The sequence below is a fragment of the Amborella trichopoda genome, chromosome 1 (genome assembly GCF_054954075.1).
Source record: "Amborella trichopoda isolate Santa Cruz 75 chromosome 1, AtrichopodaSantaCruz75HAP2 v2.0, whole genome shotgun sequence".
Lineage (NCBI taxonomy): Eukaryota > Viridiplantae > Streptophyta > Magnoliopsida > Amborellales > Amborellaceae > Amborella > Amborella trichopoda.
This window is the reverse complement of record NC_142336.1, coordinates 54027866-54034648: the sequence shown is the minus strand read 5'-3', so window position 1 is coordinate 54034648 and position 6783 is coordinate 54027866.

Below are 6783 nucleotides of genomic sequence, written 5' to 3'. Positions count from 1 at the left end.
CCTAAATTTAATTTTAGGTGGGGCTTTTATGAGGGAACAAATTGCACATTCTGCTTCGGGAGTAGAAAATCTTTTGGCTATAATAAAAAACAAATTTAAATTTTTCAAATATCGTATATACTATATTCCCTGGGAGCATGCTCTAAATTTACTCCCTCTGCGAAATATTACTTAGGACTCTAAATTTACTCCCTCCGCAAAATATTACTTAGGAGATAGCAAAAGATTACTTGTGAGATTTAAATTCAAATTTTCAACGTCTACAATTCCCTCCCAATGCCGTTTCTTTAGACATGTTGAGAGTGAGAATTAAAACCTTTTTTCTTTGAGATTGGTTATCGAGTTGTAGTGATCACATCCCGAGGATCTAAAAGATATTCCAAGTGTATTTTTGCCCAATGGAATAGATGGCTCTTAATGGAGTAGAAAAACTTTTGATCTTTCGAAATATCAAATACAATTCTATTTGTTTCTTCTTCATTTACCTTCTTTTTTTTTTCTTTTTTTTTTTTAAGCAAGGAAATTACTGCAAATATCACCATGACTATGATTATTTGAGCATTATCCCAACTGTGTACGTTTTTTTCTTTTCTTTATTATTTTAAAGCAAAGATATTACTGTAAATATCACCATCACCATGATTATTTGAGCATTATCCGAACTATTTGGGATAGGGAAATTATTGTTATAAACTGCATTTCTGTATATTTGGGCTTTATGCCCTCATGGAAGCCTTATGCTTTCATGAAATATTATTTCATAATACTGTAAAAAATTCTCTCTTTATTGATTCATAAATAATATACAAGACCCATATAAATATACCGCCAGTAACAATTAAAGATAAATACCAGAGAACTACTAACTAATCTTATTATAATCAAGAGATACATAAGAAATATATATTCATACATATACACATCCCATTGTGTATTCATTATGATGTATATCAATATACATGCACATACTGTAATAATTATAACAAATGTGTATTTTTAATATAATTTAAAATTAAAATACCCATATATTTTAAAATTAGGGTGCGGTTTGTATAGAGCCTAGATTCTAAATAATCAAATAGTATTAAGAAATGTGGTTTCAATATTGGAAATCTATGTGATTGCCTTAAAATATATTTTTATATTTATTTATAAAGAAAAGCTTAAAAAATGGTGTAGATCGACTGATATATGAAAGCTTAAAAATCTTGAAAATTGATAGGTTCAAAAATAGGTTACAAAATACACTATTTTCAAAATTTGAAATCCATTTTTTTTTCATGTCTATGCATCTTGATATCGAGATGAACATATTTAGACATCAAAATAACATATAGTGAAACTTTTGAAGTAGGCTCAAATTTGTTGGTTAAGAGCCTCGGCTCTATAAACTTTTCCCTATTATACTAGGTGTGTGCCCCAATATAGGTTCCAAGTAGGTCTGTGAAAGACTTGTTCCACAATGGCCCCGGTTTCCTTTCCCTCTATGACTTAGAAACCATGTTCTTTTCCATAGGGCGATTTCTCTCTCAATAAAATCTTTCCAATGACCCATATAATTATTAGGGAATCCTATTCAAAACTTGCTACTACGCCTAGTAGTTTGTGGTCCTGTCCCCAATAGGACCGTCACAGCCCACGTGGGTACTTTTTGGAGTTCTTGGGACCTTCGCAAACCTGTTAGGCCCGTGATGGGATGGGCTTACGAATCTAGTAGGTATGTGAAGGAATTTTTTGGGTACAAAATTTAAAGGAGAAAAAGGTATATGAATAAAAATGAAGAAATATGTGTATTTTTTAATTATTTAAAACAATTAAATAATATCATTCAATATTGTTTGAATAAATTTTACGAAAAGAAGCGTACTTTTTATATGTTGGGTCGATAATTCAGAAAATGAAAATATTGAAAAAGATGTTGCACATAGAATTAGAGTTGGTAGGTGAAGTGGAGATGTGCAACTAGAGTTTTATGTGGTCACTGCATACCAATGAAGCTGAAGATAAAGTTCTATAGGACAATTGTGATACCAATTTTACTTTATGGGGCAAAATGTTGGACGGTCAATAAACAATATACTCATACGATAAGTGTAACTAAGCTGAGGACATTGGAAAGGATGTGTGGCAAGACAATAAAAGATTGAATTCGAAATAAACACATTCAAAATAACTTAATTGTAGCTCCAATAGACGATAAGAGGAGATAAAGTACATTTAGGTGGGGCAAGCTATATGCAATGCAGGCCCAGTACAACACATGTTGATTAAAGTAGAAAATTTAAAAAGGACAAGAAGTACGCTAAAAAAGATATAGTTGAAAATAGCGATGAAATACAATAACTCATGCCCTCACTGGGGGTATAACCGTTGATAAAACATAATGACAGACCAAGATATCTGTAATCGACCCCAAAATAGTCGAAAAAAACTCTAATGCTGATGACTTTTACCAAAGGTAAAAACTTACATAGAGTAGTAACCCTATACTATTGGAATAAGTTACACATAAAAAATCATTTAGAAGAAAGTGTTTCAACGTTGCAGAACCGTCACATCTACCGTCTCAACTTCGAGATGTGTGAATAAAAATAAAAAAGGTTTTGAAGTACTATAAAATAGCACATCTTTATAACAACTCTATGGGATTGTCAATTTCTAATATTTTAGTGGTTAGTGGACGAAAATCTGGAGAGACGTCTTTAAGAGAGTTATATCTAGGTACCCAAACGGGTTCTTAATGGGTAGGGTAAGGTAGGGGAACGGTAGTTTAGTTTTTAAAATATTTACTTTTTATTGAGTGCAAAAGCAAAAAAAAATAGTAATTGGATTATAGGTGTGATATTAAAATTATTGGAAGGTAGAATGTCTACAAAATTCATTTTTGTAGGGAGAAGGGGAGTTATCCATAATTTTCCCAAAATAAAAATACAAAATTGGATCTGGCACTTCAAGGGCCAACCGAGAATATATTGGAAAATAAAAACTAGACCAAAAAAGGGACTTTACCTTAAATAAGATTTTTTTTTAATTCCTAAAAATGTAAAAATTTCCATATAAACTTCCGAAAAATATATAATATATACAAAACAAAAATAATCCATTGAAACATCAAGACTCTATATTTGTGACACCCTTGATAAAGGAAATGTATACAATGAGACTATTTACTTTTGATACAAGGCGGTCAAAATTATCATCGACTGTTAGATTTGAGATCGGGTGGTTGTGGGTGGGCACAAGGTTAAAAACAAAATTTCTTGAATGTTGTGATACAATTTCATTTATTGGAATTCGCATCTAATGGTCAAAAGTGACTGTGACATTCTTCTACAAAATATAAATGGTCTCCTAATATATAATCCCATTGACAAATAGCGCCAAGAGGCAAACCATTTGAATGATGTAAATTTCCCTTGAAAATGGTAAGCAACATTTTATCCTTTTCTTAATCTTTTATGAACTCCCCTTAAAATTTATTTGCAAGGCTGTTGACGTTGGAAATAGAAAAAGAGCTGATGATTTCTAGATACGTATATTTTTTAGCACACTCGGGAGTATAGTGTACTTCTACTCCCTTGATCAGAATAACTGCTTGGGATGATATGTTTTAACCTGAAATTTTGGGATCCAGTTAAGTACTTGTAGTAGATGATAATTCTAAAATAAGATAAGGAAATTTGAGTTTTCTAACACTTAGATCTCACGCTCTAAAAAATAAATGGTCTATATTAATCTAGAGACATTACTTTTTTCAAGTGCATAGAGGGTACAATTAGGATTATTATTTTTATCGAAATTAATCTATAAGCTAAAGAGGTTACATCCATAAATTTTAGAATCCCAAAATTAATTAAAGGTGGGATTTACTCAAGGGAGTAGATGGACATTCTACTCCCACGGAAGTAGAATATCCTTTGGTGCTAAAAAGAAGTTAAGCAAGTTTTGCTCAACATACATCGGCCAGATTTACGAGGAAACCTGAAAAAAACCATTTAGCAACTTCAGTGCTCTTGTATACGGATAAATGTTGATCAATGCAAGCACATTCCATTGTTGATGGAGATTCTCTATAGAACCTGTAGGTAGAGGTGGGATCATTAGAGGTGAAGATGGTTAAATTTGCACAACACAACTCCTCGGAGTTGCATCAAATAATTATATTGAATTTCACGCTTTATAAATTGGAGTAGATCTCACCATCAAGTTAGACTACAGTCATCTACAAATTGAAAGTGATTAATCTCTACTTCTCAATATTATTCGAGACAGATGCATGGCCCTATGGTGTCTTCACATTGTATCTGCCCGGCAGACACTAAACGTGAGTGGTACATTTCACATATCTATTGAAGCCCATATTATGGCCTACACACTCGTTAAAAACGCCACAGTTTTTTTGATGCCACCATTTGGCACACTAGACCGCCCGACTATATTTCTCTTCATTTGCTCCATGATGTTGCACAATTGCTCTATTGAAGGGTTTTAAATTTACGAGTTCTATTTTTTTCTATTAATATTTAATAAAAAATGGGTAGGGATCCAAGCACATTCATCAAGAGAAGCAAGGACCGTCATTGGAAATGGATCTGACACCGGAATCTGGTTTAACAGATGGATGGGCAACTATCTCCTCAAAGAACAGTTTCTCAAATTTATTCCAAAACATGATATTCCTGTAAGCCTCCATTTCATACTAGCAAAATATGCAGATTGATGAGGGCCTGTATGGAACACGACATGTTAATATACAAGGGTGAATGGCCAACGAGTTCGCCACGCTTATAGGACTGCTTGGACAGATATATATCAACGCGAGGATAAGGGACCAAGAGAAATGGGAACTTACCCCAGGGGGATAATCCATAGCATCGTAATCATACTGGATGTCGTTTAATGGTTGGCCAAGAATATCATACAAGAAACCTAATAGGGTATGGTCCTTACCAATTCGTATGGGTGGCAATGGATCCATAACCGACTCCGACCCGACCTGGGTCTAGGTAGGGGTTAAAAAATTGGACCCGGCGGGTCAGGTCCGGGTCTAAATATCGGACCGAAATACTATTTGGGTCCAAATCCATGTGGACCCGACCCGTTCCCGGACCCTAATAGTATTCTCATTTTAATAATATTTACTATATAATATTTAAATATATATATTTTTAGTTTTGAGTCAGGTCCAGTCAGGTTTGGGTTCGGATCCGATGACTTGGGGGTCCAATTGGGTCTGGGTTTGAATCCAAACGTGACCCGACCCGACCCGTCTTGATGCAACCCTGCCAATTGGCCACAAACTGCATCCCTCTCGCTCAATTCTACTGTATGATAGGATATTAATGATAGACAACTTAAGGAGGAGGATTCAAGCAAAAATAGAAGGCCTAAGTGACCATCTATTTCTCCACTGCCTGGAAGGAATGAAAAGAGAACCTTTGAGGGCTTCAAATCCTACTTGGAGAAGATGAATGATCTAATACTGGCCACAATAATATACTGGGCCTCAAATACAAGGAGTGCCGTATTCTATAAATGACTTGACATTACTATGAAAACACAGCAGGTGGTCACGGTTCTAGTGAAGCCCTATGCTTCGATCGAGCCGCACTCGCAACTCTGTCGAGGACGAGTCTGACCCTCACTAATGCGCACCACCCATGCCCAAGGCAACCAACCAAATATGATAGGGAACCAACGCAAGTGTGCACCATTCGCACACTTGCGCAACCAACACACACGAGAGGGGGACACACACACAAGTTGAATAGGAAGAACCTTTATTATTCCACTAGAATGCGTAAATGCTTACAAGTTCTTAGGTGTGTTACAAATGAATGTCATGTTAAGACATCTACTATTGGCGTTCTCTAGAACCTCCCAGGCTCAAGTGATAATAAATAAATAAAATAATAACTTTTTTTTTTAAGAAAAAAACATCTGTACACAATTTACGTAGGGGGTAAAGAATAGGAACATTTGGGGCGTGACAAGAAAAACTGGAAATACGCGATGGGTGCCCCCTTCTTCATTCTAGATGGAAAAGTTCAAATTCAACTTTTGATGGTAGTTCTCTGAGCAATTCAGGTATTCAAGGTGTAACACTATGGTTTATGCTTATCAACGTTCATTCATGATTTGAAAGTGATGACAAATTATGACCATAGATTTCTTTGTCATGTAGTCCATACATCCGCAAACTAGTGGCCACTAGCGGTTTTAGTAATCCACATTGAATATTGTTGCAGATTTAGTACATTTCATGAGGATTTCTAAAGGAAAAGTACTTTGTAAGGCTGCAACTTTGTAAAGCCACACCTCAATTTTTATTGCGAAATGCAATTTTAGTACTAAAAACTTGCAATGTTAGTTCTTCGACCTCTAGAGTCATATATATGAGAAAAAAAAGACCTGGAGCTTTAAAAATGTTATATCTGGTGACATGGTTTTTGAAGTGGCAATTTTGAGTATTAATGGATCTATATTGTTTTTAGAATTTCAGATTCCATGGTTAAATGAACATGTTTCCATCCCATTAGAATTTGGGATGGTAGAGGTAGACCCTTGAACGGTACACGAGCATCATTCAATAATTCAGATTCAACCTAGTATCATCCGATCGCCAAATAAATATTTTAAAATAATATTTATTTAGAATTTGGGATATAGATGTGATTTTATATAGTGCATAATATAAAAATAATAAAAAATATTTTTGAGTAAAAAAATACTTTGGATTGCCTAGATGTGATCGACGTGTGTGCAAAACTTGAGGACAAATGG